General features: G+C 38.3%; 1 pseudogene; it reads left to right on the top strand.

Annotated features, from left to right (window-relative positions):
• Nucleotides 1–20,697: 20,697 nt before the first annotated feature.
• Nucleotides 20,698–23,380, top strand: LOC143634259 (flavin-containing monooxygenase FMO GS-OX-like 4; annotated as a pseudogene).
• The last annotated feature ends 1,142 nt before the right edge of the window (nt 23,381–24,522 follow it).

The raw sequence follows: 24,522 nt of genomic DNA, 5'->3' as shown, positions 1-24,522 counted from the left end.
CTAAACCAATCCATATAAATGGACATTGGCTACCAAGCAAGGACTAAACCGTTTCCATAAAAATGGGCATCGGTTGCCGAAGTAAGGAAATAGCGTTCAAATAAAGCAAGTAAGCGAATAACAAGTTAGACATAAACCGATATACGCACAAGGATTAACAGTTGCAGTTTTGTATACTAGATAATAGTTAAGATTTTACACATACGTCCCCAAAAGGATTTAAAATAAGTAAAACGGGGAGTGATTACTCACCTTAGCAATTAAGTAAGAGACAATGAATTGGTAAGAAAGCAGTAAGTCAAGATCTTCGGGATTTACTGACGAGAATCCTAATTACAATAATTAAGGAAAATAAATATGGATCGAATACAAAGCTACGACTAGATAGGGAATTCGGGATTTGGTGATCGGGTGCATTCTAACGAAAGTTAAATATTATTTAGGTTTATTATTAATTTTGTTATCAAGGGTTTATAGAAAATAACATATTTTGATTATATAAAAATTTTAATTATAAGCAGAATACTTGAATAATTAGTATTTATAATCTTATATAAAGAGACTCTAGATCTAAGCAGTTAATGCGGAAAAATATCGGATATCGGTCAAGGCCCGATATCTGAGATATCGGTTATCGCAGTGAGATATCGGTAATTTTAATATCATAAAAAATTCATATATATAGCAATTTAACACTGATAACTAAGTATAGTCTCCTATAATTAACAAATTAACCTTTTACAAATTTCAAAACACTTACAATCGTAGCGAGTAAGAACTGAGTAAAACTTAAATCGCTAACATTGAGCACTAAAAGTTGACAATTAAGACTTAAAACACTAATATCAGGAATATCGGTGATATATTGGTAAAATATTAGTCCAATATCGGTCGAATATCGGTGAATATCATTGATATTATCGGTACTGACATTCTGAACCGATATTTTGATTTATATATCGCCAAGGGACCGATAACTGATATATCGGCGATATCGACAGCATAGCTCAAGATTGAACGAATGTTTGTGTAATAATAATGATTTAAAGTTTTTAAATAATGATTACCTATCAATTAATATTGTAAATAATATTTATATAAAATAGAATCATTTATAAAAGTCTTTTATTTATAAGTTTTATTATATATAATATTTAAAAAATACATTTGGTTTGTAAAATACTTGCCAAATAATTATGTAAAATAATAGGGTATTGAAATATATACATATATATTTTTGTTATGTATTTTAAACAAAACCTTTATAAATAAAAACCTTTATCAATTTTTTTTATAACTAATATATACATATACATAAATATAAATATATGCATATATTCATGGTTATAATCAAAGTTCGGGTTAACAACGAGTTATTATGTCAGTTTTAATAAAATATTGATTATCTATTGATTTTTATAATTATTATTTATTAAAAGTGATTAAAAGGGTAATTTATAAAATGATATCACTAAAAAGACGGGCTGGGGGAATCGAAACTGCGTCCCCAGCCGTCTCCAAGACATAACAAAAAACACACCAGCACACCAAGCCAGCGCCTAACTCACGTTATGAGTTCAGAAAGCATAATTATATAACCAATAAGATAAACCCCTTAACCCTAAAAACCCTAGCAATCAAATCTCGTTCAATCCGTTAATGTTAATCCAATTGATGTTAGGGCTATGATAGACTGATTAATGGCGAATATTATGAATATAATCATTACCTTTAACGATGATTCAAAGGTGGATAATCGATCGATATGTCGACGGCCAAAGGACAGCTCGGACTGGGCAGTAGCAGCAACAATAATACGGCCAAAGGGGTTCGATTGGCGATGTTTCAAGGATCATATGCCTAGGTTTAATTGAATTATAATGTTTGTTTGCTTGAATAATAAGAAACGAGATCGTATCGGTTTATTTAAACAGGAATTAAGAATTATTATTGATTGATATAACATAATTAGAATGTCAGTGAGATCGTTGCGGATGTTATGAATTCTATTTCGAGCGGGAGCCGGTGCGGTAGGGGGAGGAGTCACAAGAGCGGGAGTACTCAAGTCAAGATTTTCCCAGGGAATAAATTATCAAAAACGAAATTATCTAAAACAAGGGAGTTGATTCAAACAAATCCTGAAGGTGAAAATGACAATGATGATGATCTAGTGATAGTAGCAATCTATAAAGTTGACTACAAAGTATTCTTCATGCAAAACACGCCAACGTTTCAAAGTTTCATGGAGAGAATTTACAAGGAGTTTAATTTGAGTTCAACCGGGACCTACATGATTGATTACCAAGTTCTTCCCGAAGAATGGTACAGTCTAACGGATGACACGTGTTTGAAGAATTGCATTTCATCATATCGGGCATCAGAGAACATCGATCACATTAAATTGTATATGCATGCAGTGTAGAAGTAGTAGGTTTTCATTGGGTTGAAGAAAAAAAACACTTTAAATTTTATATCTTTTTGATGTTTTTAAGACCGTGAATCCTACAAGATGTTTTTTTTGCAAGTGATTCGAAGGGATTGAATTCTCTTTTGATGCTATTTTTGTTCTTTATTACTCTGTGTGTTTGGTTGTTTGCGTTGTGGTTATATGCACAGCTGTATCTCTCCATTAGATGCTGAAACAAGTTTCCTCTAGTTATTATTCAAGTAAAACTGAAAGAATAAACATGATAGGAAAATGTCCATGAATAGCCCATTGGACTCTAACCCAACTCAGAAATGGATCACCTTGGCCCAGTTGAAGAACCCCTTCACTTGATCGCATATGCCCGTCTTTATTTCCCACGTTTTGTTCCATAGTTATTTAATTATGTCATTTCTTTTTAGTTCTTTTCCAGTTGGTTGTTTAGTCAAAAAAAATTGTTTGAAAATTCCAAAAGTGTAGGAAACGTGGGAGATAGTGCTTCGGTAGTTGTTGGTACATGTTTGTCAGTAGTTCATAGTCTAGTATTTGTTATCGAGTCTGTAATATAGTTAATGGTTTGTTTATGTTTTGTTTTGTAAACTAGCGAAGTTATCAGCAAGTTCGCTATGGCGAACTTGCTGATTTAGCGAGGTTACTGACAACTTCGCCAGTGGCGAAGTTGTCGTGTTTAAATACACTGTTTCAGCCGAAACAGAAGAGAACGTGAGTTAGGGTTTTTGGTTACGCTTTGTTTCGTTTTGTTCTCTGTAACAGTGACTTACTGTCACGTGTTTAGTTATTCAATATAACGTGTTTACCTTATAGCTCGTGTTCATTGTTCGTGTATTCAATCTCTACAATATCTACACTCGTACCTATATACGCAGGGATTCCGCACCTGCGTTGTTAGAGATTTCCCGTGTACGATCCGCGTTCAGGAACCTACAATTGGTATCAGAGCCATCGGCTCGATTGTGAGGTTCGGGATTTCACGCGGGTGTAGATTTCGTTTCATTTCGGGTGTTACCGGGACGAGTTTTTGGTGTGTTTATTCATTCTAGCTACCTACCAGTGTGTTTAAGCCTTTAAACCTTCAAAATTCTCGTTAAAATCCGAGTTTCAGATCTGAACTGTTCTTCGCGTTCATCGGGCGAAGTTGCTGAATTCAGGCGAAGTTGCCGTCACTGGAGATTAGGGTTTCGGCGAAGATATAAGGATTAGCGAAGTTAACCACAACTTCGCTTACCTCATAAGTTCGCCAAAGCGAAGTTATCCGTAACTTCGCTTACCACCCAACTTCGCTTACATCCTAAGTTCGCTCATTCTAAGCGAAGTTATTCTTAACTTCGCCAAGTCAAGCGAATTTAAGATCTAGCGAAGTTCTTGTTCAGCGAAGTTAACTTCCAGCGAAGTTATTCTTAACTTCGCCATCTGAGCTGTTTTAATATTTTTTTTTTTGTGTTTTTCAGGTTTTTCAGGTTTTCGCAAGGATGTCCGCGATTAACATCTCAGATTTAGTCAAGATGGAGGTAGAGGCGGGGTCAGCCACTAAGGCCCCGAGGTTGATGAAGGGAACGGACTTCGTGGCATGGAAGGACAGGTTCATCCAGTATATCAAATATCAGGACGCCAAGATGTGGGTGTGCATGCAGGATGGATATGTACCTCCAACCATGCAATACGAAGGACGTGATGTGGTGAAGAAGTACAGTAAGATGGATGACGAGGAGAAGAAAATGTATGAGGCTGAGAGTAAGGCCCATGCTGCTATTACTATGGCACTACCTCAAGAAGTTCTTCATACATTCCGAAAGTACACTTCTGCAAGAGAGCTCTGGGATGCTCTGGAAAACAGATTCGAGGGGAACGTGGGTATACGTGCCTCAAAAATTAAACTTTTAAAAACCCAATTCTCCGTCTTCAAATATTTGAAGAATGAATCCTTAGATGATATTATCACCCGATACTATCACTTAATGACAGAGCTTAGCAACTATTCAATTGCCTATCGAGAGGAGGAGATCGTTGAAAAGCTTCTAGATGCTCTCCCACCGAAGTGGGAAATGTATACCGTGTTAATGAGGGAAGACAAAGACTTTCCTAACTGTGACTTAGAAACTGCAGTGAACAAGCTCAGAACGTATGAGCTAAATATGGTTCGAAAGGAGACACCCACAGACCAGATACAAGACCCTGGTATGTATGGTGCTAAAGTTAACTCAGGCTCAAGTTCAAGGCCTGAATCTGCTGCATTTTATTCGAAGGGGGAGTCAGGTTCTGACTCTGCACATGAAGGAAATGTTTCTGTGAACTCAAATGGGGACGTATGTTTTGTTGCTGGAGGATCTAGTGCTTCAAAGCCTCAATCCTCTACAAGTGGTTATTCAGCTGGTCCCACAAGCAATAATTACACCAAGATGCCTATGAGTGTAAAATCTGCTGAAGAACAGTTTGCAGTCTACGCTTCATTTATTGCTTCATACGAGAATTATATCCAGGGGAAGATTGTGGACCCTGCCGTTCTTGATGAGGATTATGACCAGATTGATGCTGACGATTTGGAAGAAATGGATTTGCAATGGCAAATGGCAATGATCGTGAGACGGGTAAAACGTTTTATGAACAAAACAGGAAGAAAGTTTGTTGGTGGTAGGCCTGGATTTGACAAATCAAAAGTAAGGTGCTACAATTGTCAACAGTTCGGGCACTTTGCTAGGGAATGTAGGAATGAGAGAGTTGAACGGGGACAAGTTAGGCCTAACCAACACTCTGGAATTAACCGCGAGATCAATGCCATGTTAACTAGAGAGGCAGGAGAATACAACTGGAACCAACACTCAAGTGGTTTGGGTGAACAAGCACACATGGCTGAGACTGAAGCTGTAGAAGTTGAGAAGGTTGATGGAGAGAAGAAAGCAAATGAAGAAGAAACTGCTTTCATGGCGAACGATCAGGATGGTAGATCCAAGGTATGTCCCAAAATTATTTGTGCTAATTGTGAAAATTTGACTGAGCAACTAACCAATATAACTGATCAGTATGTCAAATTAGATGCTGAGTTTAAAACTGTTAAAGAAGATCACCATTTCATTAAAGCAAGAGAAAACAGTTATAAAGTTAAGATAAAGGCTTGTGAAAAAGACATTAAAAGTCTTAAAACTAAACTTGCTGAGAAAATAGAAATTATTGATCTTAGTTATGAGGTTTTGGAAGAAAAGACAAAATTGATTGCTGATAGAGATAAACAGATTGCTGACCACCAGGTAAAGGTGGTGGAACTGAACCGCAAACTTGAGCAGTTCAGAAACTCCTCGGCTATCCTTGATCACCTTGTGAGTGATCCAAGTACCTCTGCAAAGAGGGCAGGAATCGGATACCACGAGGTTCCACCACCCTTTAACCATAATTACACTTATAATCCAAGTGTTCAGAAATCTGTTGATTTTGAGATTGCTCAGTCAACCCCAATTAGAATTACTAGTGTCAAACCAAGTGTTAGCTGTGGCGAAACAAGTTCGCCTGTTTCTAGTGTGAATATTTCTGTATCAAGTCCAGTCTCATCAGATTCGGATATGTTGTCCGAATCTGGTCAGACAAAAGAAAAGGTAGAATTACCCACCAGTGGAGATAATGATAAAGTTTCTAAAAAGAGTTCTCCACTCAATCCGTACGTCCCACCTTATGTGAGACGAACGGCTGGTAATACTACCTCTACATCCAAACCAACATTTGACAAGAAAATGGAGAGTAGATGTTGCTTTAGATGTAACAGGTTAGGACATCTTGTTGCAGATTGTCCTTTGAAACCGAGATTTAGAGATGTGAAGCCAAATAAAAATGAGAATAAGCGTCATTTTATTCCAGCTAAAAATGAAAACTTTAAAAATTGCCAAAATGTAACGAATTCAAGTTTTCATAAAAACCAACCTCATTTTTACAACCAAACCACAAGAAATAACACTTTCTATTCTCAAAGGTTTGGAAGGCATTACACTCAATCTGCAGGGAGATTCCCTAACAGGACGTACAGAAATTATCCTGACGCTAACTTGAGAAAGCCAGGGTACGGGATGTATCGATCCAAGACCAACTGGTCTTGGGTCCCAAGATTCTAACTCATTGTTTTATTGTGCAGGAACAGTTGAACAGGGCTGCCAACAATCTTTGGATTGTAGATAGCGGCTGTTCCCGGCACATGACTGGCAACAAACACTTGTTGCAAGATTTAAAACCTGTTCAGGGAGCTAGAGTTAGTTTTGCTGGTGAAAGCGGAGGAAGAATAACTGGGAGAGGAACAGTGTCGAATGGGAGAATGACACTTGAAAATGTAAATTTTGTGGAGGAATTAAAGCACAATCTGCTGAGTGTGTCGCAGATCTGTGATAAAGAATATACTGTCCATTTCACTAAGAATGAAGCAATTGTATTGAAGCCTGGTTTTCATATACCAGAAGAATGGATAGTAATGAAAGCTCCACGTGAAACGAATACATACGTGATGGATATGAGGTCTACTGAAATGGCCACCAGAGAATCCTGTTTAATGACAAAGGCAAGCGAATCAGAATCAGAGTTATGGCACAGGAGAATGGGACATATTCATCTTCGTAAGATGAACTTCATTGTCAAAAATGGGCTTGTGATGGGTGTTCCCTTAAAGAGTTTTAACTTTGAAGATAAATGCATAGCGTGCAAGAAGGGAAAACAACACAAGAAAAGCCATCTCACCAAGACGATCAACTCAATTGCTGGTACTCTAGAACTACTTCATATGGATCTCTTCGGTCCGGTGAATGTACAAAGTCTAGGCGGTACTTCTTACTGCTTGGTGATAACTGATGATTACTCACGATACTCGTGGGTATATTTTCTGAAAACGAAAGACGAGACGACTCAGATGGTGAAGAATCTAATTACAAAAGTCGAGAACGTCATGAGTAAATCAGTTAAATTCATCAGAAGCGACAATGGGACAGAGTTCAAGAACTTTGAGATGGAAATCTTTTGTCTTCAGAAGGGTATTGAGCATCAATATAGCGCTCCGTATACTCCACAACAGAACGGAGTAGCTGAAAGGAAGAACCGAACGTTGATTGAAGGAGCCAGAACTATGCTGGCCGACTCAAAGCTTCCTGTGATGTTCTGGGCTGAAGCAGTTGCTACAGCCTGCTATGTTCTGAATCGGGTGTTAACCGTTAAGAGACTTGGAAAAACTTGTTACGAGCTTATGCACGGAAGGAAGCCCAACTTGTGTGGTCTTGAACCTTTTGGGTCTCCTTGTTCGATTTTGAAGACTAACTCGAAATTTGGTGAAGTAGCCGATGAGGGAATTCTAGTCGGTTATGTTGTTGGGACTCCCAACAGACGGGTCTTCAATACGACAACTTGCAAGGTGGAGGTGGTTTGTAACACCGACATTACTAGTTATCAACCGCCAAAACCAAGCAATGGACCTGCTGAGCTTTTTGACTATGTTAAACTGTTTAAGTCGTTTAACGTACCTAATTTGGAAATTGCTGAAGAAGACGAAAGAGTTGTGACGAAGATGATATTTGATGAGGAAGAGGAGCTAGTGCAACATCAGATGACAGAAAAATCTCAGCCTTCCACATCAAACCCTATCGATACCCCTGCGGCCTCAACTGAAGATGAGTTTATTAATCCTTTTCACTCTCAGCCTGAAACTACCATAGATGAGATCTCTTCAAACTTGGAAGACAATTTACATGTCGGTGCTGTTCCGACCACGAGAATTCACAAAGATCACCCTTTGGAGAATGTTATAGGTGATGTGTCCTCGGGTGTACAAACCAGAAGTAGCCTGAATGAGCACACCTGTGTTTATTCAAGCATAAAAGAAACAGGTATAATGAATGAATGTTTGTACTCCTGCTTTATAAGCCAAATTGAACCGAAAAATTATCAAATGGCTTTGAAGGACAGCTCGTGGGTCGAAGCTATGCAAGAAGAGTTGGCTCAGTTCGGGAAAATGGAAGTTTGGACTTTGGTCGAAAAACCAAAGAATGTGCACGCTATAGGCACGAAATGGGTGTTCAAGTGCAAGAGAGATGAAAAGGGGATTATTGTGAGAAATAAGGCGAGGCTGGTTGTTAAAGGTTTTAATCAGCAAGAGGGTATTGACTACAATGAGGTTTTCGCTCCTGTTGCCCGGTTAGAAGCGATTCGATTGTTTTTGGCGTTTGCTGCTTTCAAAAAGATGAAGGTGTTTCAGTTGGATGTAAAGAGTGCGTTTCTTAACGGGAAAGTTGACGAGGTTGTGTATGTTGAGCAACCACCGGGTTTTCCTGACCCAGACTTTCCTGATCATGTATACAGGTTGAGCAAGGCGTTATATGGTTTACATCAGGCACCTCGTGCCTGGTATTCAACGTTATCGGACTACTTGCTGGAAAATGGTTTTGAAAGGGGTTTGATCGACAGTACGCTGTTTGTGAAGAGAGAAGGATGTGACTTCTTACTGGTTCAAGTCTACGTGGATGACATCATTTTTGCTGCATCAAGAATATCCATGTGTCAAGATTTTGAGGCTGTCATGAAGAAACGATTCGAGATGAGTGCTATGGGTGAACTAACTTTCTTTCTAGGATTGCAGGTTGATCAGAAGAAAGATGGAATGTTCATTCATCAAACAAAGTATGTTCATGATGTGCTGAAAAGATTCAAGATGGAGGACAGTTCTCCATATGACACTCCAATCTGCGTCAATCACAAATTGGGAGCTGAATCAGATGGTGACGCAGATGTGGACCCTACTCTGTATCGGGCGATAATAGGTTCTTTAATGTATTTAACTGCTTCTAGGCCTGATATAATGTTTTCTGTTTGTCTTTGTGCTCGCTTTCAGGCAAACCCAAAGGAATCTCACATGAAAGGTGTGAAGAGGATTTTGCGGTATCTCAAGGGCAAGCCGAAACTAGGATTGTGGTACCCAAAGGGAGGAGACGTTGAACTGGTGGCATATACTGATTCTGATTATGGAGGTTGTAATCAGAGTCGGAAGTCAACAACAGGAGGCTGTCAGTTTCTTGGAGGAAGATTAGTTTCCTGGCAGTGCAAGAAACAGACATCAGTCGCAATTTCAACTTGCGAAGCTGAATACATGGCAGCATCCAACTGCTGCTCTCAGGTTTTATGGATTCAGCAACAATTGCGCGACTATGGTCTGAATTTCTTACTCACTCCTATTTTAATTGATAACACTGCCGCCATCTCAGTAATTAACAATCCCGTGAAGCACAGTAAAACTAAGCATATTGACATTCGTCATCACTTCATACGGGATTGTGCTGAGAAGAAACTGATCAAGATCGAAAAAGTTGATACACTTGAAAATTTTGCTGACTTGTTTACAAAAGCGTTTGATAAATCCAGATTTCAAAACCTAATTGAACTAAATGGGATGATCAATCCCGAGTAACCATGTCTTTGTTTTTGATTTAAAAAAAAAAAAAAAAAAAAAAAAAAAAAAAAAAAAAAAAAAATGAGTCTTTATTGCTTAAAATTAGTCGGTTACCTCGGTTTGATGGACATCTCCTCGGATATGTTTTGGTCCTTGTTTTCGACTTAGGAAATGAGGATAGCCATTAACCGGAAGACTGAAAGTAACTGGGGCAGTGTTGACATGTTTTTCTTTCAGTTGCTGAAAATTAGTCGGTCATTCTTAGTAAGAAGGACACATACTTGCATGTGGTCGGTCCAGCTGATCCAATGGATCTTCAGGATAGCCGTTTACCTGATGACTTTGACATGATTGGGGCAATTGAATTCAAAACTTTATTTTGGGAAATGAAATTACTTTTCAAGTCTATTACTTCGTAAGAAGTTCTTTGCTGTGTTTAAAAGAAAATTGATCCACCCTTGGAAAATGATATATATACTGACTATGTGTGCCTAACTAGTGAAGTTATTAAGCTTAAAAGGCTTTAGAACAGTCATTGTATGTCATGGTAATTTTAATGGTGCGTAAAAGTGTATGTGATACTAACCTAAATTTACTCGAATTTAATGTGGAAACTCCTTAAGAGTTTTGCATGTCTTCATACATATCTTTTCGAAGGATAGGCAGAAAAGCAACTACCCAGTCATACACGAGCCCGTGAGTGTTCTGATTCCCGTGAAGAAAGCATTTCAAGACACTGCAGTGATCCAGATTCGGGACTTGCAGTAGTTTAGTACTCCGATGAAAACTCTTATGTGTGATTAAAAAAAAAAAAAAAAAAAAAAAAAAAAAAAAAAAAAAAAAAAAAAAAAAAAATGTACTTATGAGAAGTAGTGACAATAAACACGAGAACCGACACTTCTCAAGATTTCTCAAGTTTGGAGTAAGAAGAAAACGGGAAGCAGACAACGAGTATCTACAAGTTAATCAGACACTATGGGTCGAAGTCAATTCGGGGTGACTTGGGTATAGCCAAATACGCTTTGAGAATAGATAGAAGGCATCATTACCTCTGAGTTGTTGCCAACTTAAATTTTTGAGCTTAACTGAACCTTAATCCGTATCACAGAAACAATGAAAACCATTTAAGTTATTACATGCTTATAACCTGCTTCTCTATGTCATAATACAGCCAAACACGGATCCAAGTGACAGTCACGTAGTTAGTATGATTCCTGTTAGGATCTTTTCTAAAACATGGTGGTCCCCTGACTAGACTGAAATTTGATCCCTTGTTTCGTAAAATAAGTTTTTCCTATTTTTTAAGTTGTATTAATTTTGACTGGTTACTTGGACATGACCATTTTAGTTATAACTATTTTTGGAAGCTTCCAAGGTTAAATGACAAATTTTTCAAACTTAAAGGGCTGATTTTGTAGTTACTGGCGAAGTTGTTGAATTTGGCGAAGTTGTTGAATTTGGCGAAGTTGTGCTTAACTTCGCCATGGCGAAGTTATTCGTAACTTCGCCAGACACAACTCCGCCCTATATATGTTCTGTTTCAACACTGTAGCTCTTTCATAAATCTTCCGGCGAACATAAAACCTCAAATCCTTCGGCGATCTTTATACTCAATCGTATTGTTGCTGAACAATCGAAGACCATTGACCGCCTGGTGGAAGCCAATCAAATCCAAGCCGCCCTCCTGGTAGAACACGGACGAACTATCGATGCCTTCAAGGAATTCTTGGCATCTCAGGGGGAGACGACTTGCAGGGGCGATGAGTTGAGGACAAAGAGACGACAAGATCATGACGATGATCCCAATGCACCTTCGGGTGCAGGTGGTGAGCTGCCAAGAACCTCTTAGGATCTTGGGGCTTCCACAGCTGAGGGGGAGTCAACTGATGCAGCGGGTGATGATGTTGTGGATGTTGATGACGATGCTGATGTTGAAGACGTCATCGATGCTTTGAAGGAGTTAGATGAGGAGGAGGTTGATGACTTTGTGGATGTTGATGACGATGCTGATGTTGAAGACGTCATCGATGCTTTGAAGGAGTTAGATGAGGAGGAGGTTGATGACTTTGTGAATGATGATGACGATGATGTGTTGCCCGTGGAGGAAATTGAAAGGATTGGAGAAAATATTGATGTGGTGAATGTGTTGGAAGAAGGAGAGATCGTGGATGATGCAGTGGAACATGAGATTCCAGCTGTTGAAAGAGCAGATTTGGGAGATGAGAATGTGGTAGATGATACGGTATGGGAGGAGCAACCAAATTGGAAAGAAGGGTGTGCTCAATGGTTTGTTAAAACTAAGAAGCCTGCAGTGCCAACAATGTTTAGAAAGACGTATAATATAAAGGGCTATGCAGAGTCGAAGAAAGGTATTATATGCTGGTTGTACGACAAAGAGTTGAAATTATTTGTGATCAAAAGGTACGACGGCATTCAATACTTTAAAAGATTATTGAGATCTCTAAACTCCCTACCGGAATGCGAGGTGAAAGAGTTAGCAAGACTGGGGCTAATTAACAGAAGTAACGATAATATGGCGAGAATTATTGAAAAGATCGTCTGGAAAGAAGCCATCAAAGACAAAAAGTTTGAACTGCTAAAGCCTCAGAAAGGAAGATTGATAGAAGATAAAGATAGGGGAATGAGGGCTGACGGAAAACCATGGATGGTTATGAAGTATAAACCAGTCCGACATCTGAAGGAAGTACCAATGAGAGTCATGCCCAAGAATGTCCTAACAGATCTGAAATGGTGGTATGTGGATTGCGAGACAGCTGAGGCGGTTATGGAAGATGAGGACGAACAAGAAGTTCTTCGGGTTTATGACCCGATGCATCTTGTTAATCTATCGCAGGCTGATCTGGAAGTGCTGAACAACAAGAAGATCTTCTACATTCCTGCTTGGAAGGATCAAGCGAGGAAATATCAAGGAGTTGTGTCGGTTTGTGTGAGAGAAGGGACGCACGCGTGAAAGTGCAAGATTACAAGACTCAGAGATCAAGATATGAAGCTACTGCCAAGGGGGAGTCTGTTGGTACATGTTTGTCAGTAGTTCATAGTCTAGTATTTGTTATCGAGTCTGTAATATAGTTAATGGTTTGTTTATGTTTTGTTTTGTAAACTAGCGAAGTTATCAGCAAGTTCGCTATGGCGAACTTGCTGATTTAGCGAGGTTACTGACAACTTCGCCAGTGGCGAAGTTGTCGTGTTTAAATACACTGTTTCAGCCGAAACAGAAGAGAACGTGAGTTAGGGTTTTTGGTTACGCTTTGTTTCGTTTTGTTCTCTGTAACAGTGACCTACTGTCACGTGTTTAGTTATTCAATATAACGTGTTTACCTTATAGCTCGTGTTCATTGTTCGTGTATTCAATCTCTACAATATCTACACTCGTACCTATATACGCAGGGATTCCGCACCTGCGTTATTAGAGATTTCCCGTGTACGATCCGCGTTCAGGAACCTACAGTAGTTATTTTCTTTCACAACTATGTACTGGAAATTTAGAAATGAAAGACAGTTTTTGAGTTTCCTAAATTTTATTCTCTGCACCCAGAGGGTAATTTTTTCCATTGCTATTCTAAAATTTAGCAAGTTTTAGAAGGTGGTCTTGGAGGCTAGTTCTTGTTCTTGTGGTGTAACTGTATCGAGAATCGGGGTTAGATTAATCTGCTCAACGAGACTTTCGAGTGGTGTGACTGTCTCTCGTGGGAACCGTTGTTTATTTGTTTGTTATTGTCGGGTATTTTCGATCCGAATTAAGCTCATCGCCATCATTTGGTATCAGAGCCAAAATGGATACCCGAAGTAGTACTGAACTGAAGAAGATTCTGAAAATTATGGAAGCCGACAAGAGGAATACGATACAACAGATGAAGGCGATGCAAGAGCAGATTCAGGAGTTGATTCTTTCACAAAACCAACGAACAAGTGGTGAAAGTTTCAATTCTGGAGAATCGGTTAACAAAGAAGGAAATGGTGGTTAGCATCCAAATGACATTAAGGTCGACATACCTGAATATGATGGGGAGCTAGATCCAGATGAGTTTGTATAATGGATCCGAACTGTAGAACGGGTGTTCAATTATAAACAGACCACTTAGGACAACAAGGTAAAAAATGTTGCCCTTAAATTATGCAAGTATGCTTCGACATGGTGGTCGAATGTTTGTTTGAAGCGTGAACGAATGGAGAAAGACAAGATTAGAAACTGGTCAAAGATGAAGCAGAAGTTCTTGCCAACTCATTATATTCAGGCCAGTCTCTCACAATTGCATTCTTTGAAACAAGGTGTAGGTAAGGCTGAAGAGTATTCGCGTGAGTTTGAATATCTTTTGATGAAGTGTGACATCCCTGAGGATGATCCCCAGACTCTAGTCCGGTATTTGGGAGGTCTTGAAACTAGGGTTGCTAATGTGGTTGAATTGCACTCGTACCAGACTTTATCTAAACTTGCAGTGTTAGCCCATAAGGTGGATTCTCAACAACGGGCCAGAGGTAAATTTAAGCCCAATCGTTCTTCTTTTAAGCCCACAACATATCCAAAAACCACCCCCGCTACTAAATCCCTAACCCCTATCAACAATAAACCATCATATGATTCCAGCCACAACACCGAACTCCCCAAAGCTCCTCGTCGTTGTTTCCGATGTCAAGGGCTGGGACACTTCGCTTCTGAGTGTCCCAAAAAACCTTTTATCTCTCTTGCTGATTTTGATCTCGCAAACGGCTACGAACTTAATCCAGAACCAGCAGAACTCACTACACCCCTGGCTGCAAATGAAGAAGAGGTGATCGGACCTGATGACGGCCCGTGTTTAGTTGTGCGGAGGGCATTGAGTACTACTGTGACTCAAGAGGAAAACCTTCGGCGGGAATTGATTATTCACACCCGTTGTACAATTGCGCAGAAGGTCTGCACAGTCATAATCGATGGAGGTAGTTGTACTAATGTTGCTTCACAGACTTTAGTATCCAAATTAAACCTTCCAACTCAACCGCATCCTTCCCCGTATGTGATTCAATGGCTCAACCAGGGAAAGGGTATTCGGGTTTCTCATCGAGTGTTATTATCTTTGAGTATTGGCAAGTCCTACACTGATGAGTTGTGGTGTGATGTTGTTCCGATGGACGCGTGCCATGTTTTGCTCCGACGTCCCTGGTAGTTTGATCGTCGAGCAATGCATGATGGGTATCGAAACACGTATTCTTTTGTTCATAACAACCGAAAAATTGTCCTAACCCCTATCAACCCTTCGACACCATCTCCTAACCGTACACCCACCTTGAACACACTATTACAATCTGAGCAACATGAATATCATTCTTTTAGAGAATTTGTTTTAATGGGACTTGATGAAGATGAAGACAAGCCCCCAACAATCCTACCTTCCTTTGTACAACCATTATTGGAATCCTATAACCAAGTTCTCCCCACTGAAATACCGCCTGGCCTCCCCCCTAAAGGCTCCATACAACACAAAATCGACCTAATACCTGGTTCTTCCCTACCTAATAAACCTGCCTACCGCACTAACCCACATGAGACAAACGAGATCAGGAGACAAATCGATAAACTGTTGGAACAGGGGCTCATTCGTGAATCTCTCAGCCCGTGTGCTGTACCAACATTACTTGTACCGAAGAAAAATGGGGAGTGGCGTATGTGCATGGATAGTCGATCTATCAATAAAGTCACTATCAAGTACCGATTTCCCATTCCGAGACTGAATGATTTACTAGATGAACTCCATGGCTCTACTGTGTTTTCTAAAGTTGATTTGAGAAGTGGCTACCATCATATTAGGATTTATGAGGGGGATGAGTGGAAAACGGCTTTCAAGACCAAAGAAGGGTTATATGAGTGGCTTGTCATGCCATTTGGGTTGTCTAATGCGCCTAGAACTTTCATGCGCCTAATGAATCAGGTTTTAAAACCATTCTTGAGCCGTTTTGTTGTTGTCTATTTCGATGATATTCTCGTGTATAGTAAAACATCTGTTGAACATCAATCCCATCTACTACAATTGTTCAAAGTGCTCAATCAGGAGAGGCTCTATGGGAATTTGGAGAAATGTTAATTTTTTACTAACTAGGTCACTTTTCTTGGCTATCTTGTTTCTGAACAGGGTACACAGGTTGATGATAAAAAAATTCAAACCATCCGAGAGTGGCCGGTTCCCCAATCAATTCAGCAAGTGCGAAGCTTTCATGGCCTTGCCTCTTTTTACCGGCGTTTCATTAAGAATGTTAGCACCCTTGTGGCCCCAATAACTGAAGTGACCAAACTCAAGCAATTTGCTTGGAACCAGCAAGCTCAGTTAGCTTTCAAAGAACTCAAAAGACAATTATCTTCCACTCCAGTTTTAGCGCTGCCCTGTTTCGATGAAGTATTTGAAGTCGAATGTGATGCATCCGGGGTGGGTATAGGTGCTGTTTTATCACAATTAGGCCGCCCACTTGCCTATTTTAGTGAAAAACTCAACAAGGCAAAAAGGTGATATTCAACATACGACAAAGAATTTTATGCTATCATTATAGCCTTGAATCATTGGCAACACTATTTGATCTCCATAGAATTCATTCTTCTTTCAGATCATGAGGCTCTAAAATACATCCAAGGTCAGCACAAATTACAGCCTCGACATGCCAAATGGGTGGAATTCCTACAAGCTTTTACTTTCACGATTAAACACAAATCTGGAAAGCTCAACAAAGGGGCTGATGCTCTTTCTCGTAAGTACACCTTACTTAACTCCCTTAAATCGAAAATCCTCGGGTTCGATCTTTTGAAGTACGAGTATCCGTTCGATTCTGATTTTGGCGAGCTGTATGCGGGCTGCCAGTTTCATACTCAAGGTGATTATCATGTTTTGAATTGGTTTACATTCAAAGGACAGCGGCTATGTGTTCCTCGCTATAGCATCAAGTTGGTAATAATACAGGAAGCTCATAAAGGGGGTTTGGCAGGTCATTGGGTGTTGATAAAACCGTTCATATTGTACGACACCAATTTTTTTGGCCAAAATTGAACCGAGATGTAGATCACTTCATTAAACGATGCATGCCATGTCACCGTGCCAAAAGTCACACTTTGCCACACGGTTTATACATGCCTTTACCAGTACCGGTAGCTCCTTGGGAAGATGTTAGTTTCGATTTTATTACCGGATTACCACACACTCAACACCAAAAGGATTCGATTATGGTGGTACTGGATCGATTTTCAAAAATGGCCCATATTATTGCATGCCACACTACATATGATGTTGTTTAAATCGCTAATCTTTATTTTAAGGAAGTAGTCCGTCTACATGGGGTGCCTAAAACAATGGTTAGTGATCGGGATGCCAAGTTCCTCAGTCATTTTTGGTTGACGTTGTGGCAAAAATTGGGCGCCAAACTCAAATTCAGCACGTTGAGTCACCCACAAACAGACGGATAGACTGAGGTTACCAATCGTACTCTTGGTTCGCTCCTTCGGGCTCTCATTACTACCAATCTGAAACAGTGGGAAGATCTGTTACCTCGAGCTAAATTTGCTTATAATCGGGCTCCTAATAAAACAACTGGAATCAGCCCATTCAAGGCTGTGTATGGTTTAAATCCATCAACCCCGCTTGATTTTGCTGTTCTTGACACCTCAACAAAATTTAGCCAGGAAGCAAGTGATCTAGCAACTGATATCAAGTCCATCCATCAGCAAATTCATGACAAGATCACCAAGGCAAATGAACTTCTGAAGTACAAACGAGACAAAGGGAGGAAACATGTTCTTTTCAAACCAGGTGACCTTGTGTGGCTAAATTTTAAAAAGGAGCGTTTTCCTTCCAAACGTCGCTCTAAATTGAGCCCCATGTCAGATGGTCCGTTCAAGGTTCTCGCTAAGGTGAACAATAATGTTAAAATTGATATCCCAGGTAATTCCGTTGTTTCTGGAACTTTCAATGTTGCTGACCTTCAACCGTACTTCGACCCTGAAGAACCCATTCCAAGTTTGAGGTCAAACTTTATTGAAGACGGGTAGGATGATAGGAAAATGTCCATGAACAGCCCATTGGACTCGAACCCAACTCAGAAATGGATCACCTTGGCCCAGTTGGAGAACGCCTTCACTTGATCGCATATGCCAGTCTTTATTTCCCACGTTTTGTTCCACAGTTATTTAATTATGTCATTTCTTTTTAGTTCTTTCCAAGTTGGTTGTTTAGTCAAAAACAATTGTTTGAAAATTCCAAAAGTGTAGGAAACGTGGGAGATAGTGCTTTGGTAGTTATTTTCTTTCACAATTATGTACTGGAAATTTAGAAATGAAAGACAGTTTTTGAGTTTCTTAAATTTTATTCTCTGCACCCAGAGGGTAATTTTTACCATTGCTATTATAAAGTTTAGCAGGTTTTAGAAGGTGATCTTGGAGGCTAGTTCTTGTTCTTGTGGTGTAACTGTATCGAGAATCGGGGTTAGATTAATCTGCTCAACGAGACTTACGAGTGGTGTGACTGTATCTCGTGGGAACCGTTGTTTATTTGTTTGTTATTGTCAGGTACATCCTTTAACCAAAGCCAATTCTATCTCGATATGTTTGTAAGGCATCTCATTCGGGGGGCTTCTTCTCCCAAACATAACAATGAAATCCACCAACTTTCATTTTCGTCTTCGAGTTGTAACACAAACGTACATGTAATCAAAGTTGTCTCGTGTTTTATTTTAGGAAAGGGTTAAAATGGTGCAAGTACAAAATTTTAGGTCCAAAATGTGTTAAAAGTTAGGCCAATTTCAATTAACAAAAATACACACATGTGATGACATTAATAGTAGTTGGGTTTCTAAAAATGTTGTTTTGGTATATATTGGTGTTGCGGTTATTTTAAAGAATGGGGTGAGCATAAAACTCGTAAAACTCGTAAAACCAGCGAGGCCCACGAGACCAGAACCTAAGAAACTTGTTTACTTTTTAATAGCGCCGGCCAGCTCTCGGGTATAGAATATGAAGTAACGGGTGCCGGGTCGAGTCCCAGCAACGCGTTAAAAAGAAGACACGCAAAAACGTTTGTGTTTCAAATCAAATCAATTGTACATTCTAATCTTAGCAGAAGATCACTATCACATCTATTTGAGTAGTTAATTTATTGGTTTATGGTTTGAACTCTATTTTTTTTCCTATTGTTTTGAATTGGTTTATATTTATTTTAAAGTTCTGCATTTGATAAGTAAGTATGTTTTTCAACATATACAATGAACGCAATAATATTTTTCTCAAATTAAATGAATTTGTCATATGTCAATCCGAATAAAAAACAATGAACGTCTTACACAATGACTAAAAGTTAATGACGAACAAAACGACACAATGACGTAATCTTTGTTTTAATTTTTGTCTTTAATATGAGTACCAATTGAAAAATATAATGATCAAAATCTATAATACAATTCATATGAAAACACAACTAAAAGACACAATGAACAATAAAAAAACAAAATTAAAAAACCCATTAATTTTTTTTCATATTATATAACAATATGATAATCATATTAAAGACAAAATAAATGCTTATTATTATGGTGAACTTTTTTAAAAAAAAATAATGTCGTATGAAAAAGTTATGAACATTTTAAAATGATGTGGAATTGACATGTGCCTTGCATGTGAAGAGAGAAAGTCAACAAATGTGAGTTATTACCTTTATTTCCTTTTCATAAATTTTTATTTATTAAATTAATTTCAGCAATTCAAATCTAAGATCAATGAACTAGATTCCTTCTCATCATTTTTATTTTTGTTATCCTATATATTTTAACTTTACCATAAATTTGGTACCTCCTAACTAACTCATGCTTTACATATAGCTTTATACGCGGTATAATTTTTTGTACTTATCAATTTATGATTAAAAAAAGATGTGACAACCATTGATTACTTATCAAGACGAAGGTTATTTTGAGAACCATGATGAATTTTAAAAACTGTAAGAACTCACTTTTGAACCACACATTTAATTATATGTGGCTGAGATTAAATTTAATTAAAAAATAAAGCAGAAGAGAGATAAGTATTTTTGATAATTATACAAGTTTAAACGTTAGTTACACATGTGTAAAAGTCGATTCAGTGTGTAAAAAAATACAGTAATTTTTTATACATCACTTACACTTACGTATAGGGCTGGCAATTTATACACGAGACACGAATACACGACACGTACCTACACGACTTTAACAGGTAACAGGTAAGGCCTTAACAGGTTTCGTGTACTAAACAGATAGACACGAAATTACCTGTTAATTTTCGTGTCTAAACAGGTAAAATACTTGTTTACCTGTTAAGTACATGTTAAGTACCTGGTAAATTTTTTATAATTATATATATATAATTATAAGTTATCCGAAACCCCAAATTCCTAAAACATTCTCACCCTATGTTTCTCAGCCGTCACCACTCACGAACATTCTCTCTCTGTCTTTTGTTTCACTATACATGTTGTCAAACATGTGTTTCTAAACAACTCTTATCGTGTATTATCGTGTCTTATCGTGTATACCAGGTAGTAACAGGTTCGTGTTCGTGTTTGGGATACAGGTACACGATAAGTTTTCGTGTCGTGTACAGGTATACACATTTCGTGTTCGTGTCTTATCGTGTTCGTGTCTTATCGTTTACGGGTATACACGATATGCCAGCCCTACTTACGTATCACACATGTGTAAAAAATTTCGAAAATAGAAAATTGTTACGAGTTCTTTCGAATTTTTAAAACTGATAAGAAAATAAATCCTGCTCTTCAATCTCTGTTTGCACAAAACCAGGTGATTTATTAATCCAAAATTCACAATAAATATCCATCCATTTCCCCGCATGTCTCCCCTCACCGCCTGCAACGTCGCCGTGATCGGCGCCGGCGCCGCCCGCAAACTCCGGCGAGAGGGCCACTCCGTCGTGGTCTTCGAGAAAGAATCCCAAATCGGCGGCATCTGGGTATACACCAACAACACCGAACCCGGCCCGATTGGATCCGACCCGACCCGAAATACAGTCCACTCCAGTCTCTACGCCTCTCTCCGCACCAACTTGCCAAGAGAAACAATGGGTTTCCGGGAATACCCGTTTGTAGCAAAGAATTCAGGTCAGAGGGACCCGAGGAGGTTTCCGGGTCACAGGGAGGTGTTGGAGTATTTGAAGGATTATGCCGCCGAGTTTGGGATCGGTGAGTTGGTTCGGTTTGAAACCGAGGTGAGTCGGGTTTGGAGGAGGGAGTGTGGGAAGTGGAAAGAGAATTGGGGATGGAGAGGTGGTTAGTGAATCTTTTGATGCTGTTGTTGTTTGTAATGGTCATTATACGGAGCCCCGACGCATATTCAGGGTATTTAGAATCTTTAATCAAATTGTAAAAGTGGTTTATATTTAGAATCTTGAATCAAATTTGATTGGTCATGAATTGTAAAATTGTGTATTATAGGTTCAATTTTTAGGATGTAATCTTGATGGGATTTTAAAGTTGTTTGAAATTAGTTTAAATAAGGGTATTGGTTATGTGATAAGCTAATGGGTTTGTGGAATCTTGTGTGTAGTTCTTGATCATAGTGTGAATTTTTCATGTAATTCTCGGGTTTTTGCTTGATTTTGATGTTTCTGAATTATGTAAAGTATAAATGACATGAATTTGATAAGAGTTTGTGTAAAAGTGGTTCTAAATGAATAATGTAGGTGTTGATCGGTGGCATGGGAAGCAGATTCATAGTCATAATTACCGTGTTCCGGAGCCCTTTCAAAATAAGGTATCCTTTGTTAGTCTCTCTCTTGGGACGATTGGTCTCTCTGTCACGCACGCACACGAAGGACACAAAGATTCATAGTTTGGGGTGTATGTGTCGAGTCCGAGCTTGGCTCGTCTCAAGCTCTACTTCAAAGGCTCGAGTTCCACTCGTTAACTATTTATTAACTATTTTTACATATATTTTAATTATAATTAGCATAATATATAACTTTAGTTTCTTCTAACATGTTTATATTTATAGCAATAATTATTATATGATTACATACAAATACATTAAATGAAAATATTTATCAAACTAGCTTACATTTAGGCTCGAGCGTGAACTCGAACACGTTTAAGCTTGGCTTAATTCGAGCTTTTAACTAGCTGATCTCGAGCAGCTTGGCTTATTCAACCATTTGACTCGTTTCACATGTTTTCTTTATTGATAAGTTTTTTTTTAATATATATTTTGACAGATTGTAGTACTAATAGGGAGCTCAGCAAGTGCGGTTGATATCTCTAGAGAGATTGCACGTGTTGCTAATGAAGTCCACATTGCATCTTGGTCAAATTCCAATGAAGAAAATGCAACTTTACCTGGATATGAGAACGTTTGGCTCCGTCCTATGGTATTACTTCTATTTAACATGCTCTTTACTGCTAATTACAATGACATTGACAATAACAATGACAGTAACAACTAATGCAGATAGAAAGTGCAAATGAAGACGGTACTATTACATTTCTTCAAGGGTTCAAGATCTCCGCTGACATCATTCTACACTGCACAGGGTAGATTGTTTTGGTCATTCAGCATTTTTATATTGCGGATCCCAAAGTCCCATTTTTTATTTTTGATCTTTGCTCTTTAAGGTACAAGTATCATTTTCCATTTCTTGATACTCAAGGTATCGTGACCGTTGACGACAATCGAGTGGGGCCGCTTTATAAACATGTGTTTCCGCCATCATTAGCCCCTTGGCTTTCTTTCGTTGGGTTGCCATGGAAGGTTTTTTTTTTCGTAATTTGAACTTTGTAACATTCGGTCTTACCATAGAATTTTGTTAATAATTTGAGGTAAATATATACAGATTGCTCCTTTCCCTCAGTTTGAACTCCAATGCGAGTGGATAGCGGGTATATTATCAGGTCGGATTTCACTGCCTTCACAAAACGAAATGATGAAAGATGTTGAAGTGTTTTATGATTCATTGCAAACATCAGGATATCCCAAACGATACACCCATAATATGACGGGATATCAGGTAAAATAGTTATATTAGTGTTTTAGTAATCTAGTTTTCATTATCATATATGGTACATTATTTATTTATATAAGAGTCACATGTTCTAGTCACACAATAATGCTCTTTTTGTTCGATATCTTCTAGCAACTTATTTCAAATACACATATATTCTTCTCCTTTTGCTGTTTTGCATTCTTTTACTGTAAAAGTTGGTTTGGTTGACTTCAAAAGTCAAACTCTTGCATACCATAAAAGCTTCAACGGGTGTGTTTTTTTTTGTCTGATTTATTTTCTTAGTTTGAGTACAATGACTGGATTGCTAGACAATGTGGGGCCCCCAAAACCGAAGAATGGAGAAAGAAAATTTATCACGCGACTTCTTTAAACAGAAAAGCACGACCTGAGAATTATCGCGAGGAATGGGACGATGAGGATTTGGTGTTGCAAGCTTATCAAGATTTCGCAAAACAGATTTCTTGTAAACGAGCGTCTTAGTGACTGCACAGTTTATAAACGGTACATGATGATACTTGTAAGCTACAGTACCCATTGTTGTATACACTTTTATTAAACTGTATTAATTGCATATTCAAAACTACATGCTATTGAAGAAATAAAACCAGTTGTTGACTATATATGTCTACTGCCTTGAGTACCCTGTTTAATTACACGGGTAGTTGATGAGAATATAACATATAATGACTAAGCGAAATACAACAAACATTAGATTTGTCATATATTGTTAATAGAATCACGCTTTACAACACAATGACGAAAGTAAAAACGAAAGACCACTAATAATTACAAATTTGTAAAAATTTCTTCAAAGGCTAATATAATTGAAGATCTGGTTTTCACAACAAAAGTCTACACCTGCACATTGTTTTTAATCAGATTGTTAGTTTAAGTAAACCTTACGAAGAACAATGTAGAAATTAAATAAAAAAAAAAACAAAAACAAAAAAACAAACTTGTGTCATGCTTCCTTGGATAGTAGATCAATCTACGATTGAGTAAATCGCTCTACGAACGGATGGATTGGATTGAGTTGGAAAATGGAAAGATTTGTACAAGTTATACGTTGAATAATCAAAAGTAGCTCTAGTTTACGGTCAAATGAATGAACCACCGGGAGCTCGAATGAGAGTTGGGTTGACTGCCTAACTATGGCGGAATATATCCGAGATGTTAATGAACAAGACGCTCTTTTATTTGTTAACAATATCTTCTGTTTTGTCCAAGCAAGATTACTCTTGGGGACAGAGTGGAAGAAGGGAGGAGTTCGCGAACGCGGAAAATGGTCCAATAACTTCGATAGAATTGAACATCCTCCAAGGGATAAGAGACATAGGTATAAAGAGAGAGCTAACAAAGGATCTTTCATTCTTTCGTGTATAATCCTGCATAATCTCGAATGTTCTCAGTCCCCTAGTGTCTGCAATCTTGACCACCTAGATAGCTGATTAGGTCAAAATTATTATACTTTTAGCTGTAGTTTCTAAAAAATAAAACAACGTTTAAGGTCAAGATTATTATGCATTGAGGTTTACAGTTAAACCTTTCTTGTTTTGTTTTTTTTAAAAAAAATTGGATTTATGGCATCTGGTCTAAATTTCAACCTGTTTTGGTTGATTTTATGGTTCTTTAACTGAAAATATATTTATACATACAAAACAT

This window comes from Bidens hawaiensis, unplaced genomic scaffold (assembly GCF_021521415.1).
Source record: "Bidens hawaiensis isolate Kalapana, Puna unplaced genomic scaffold, B.hawaiensis_p1.1 tig00007038_1, whole genome shotgun sequence".
NCBI lineage: Eukaryota > Viridiplantae > Streptophyta > Magnoliopsida > Asterales > Asteraceae > Bidens > Bidens hawaiensis.
This window is presented reverse-complemented; position numbering and strand designations above follow the sequence as displayed.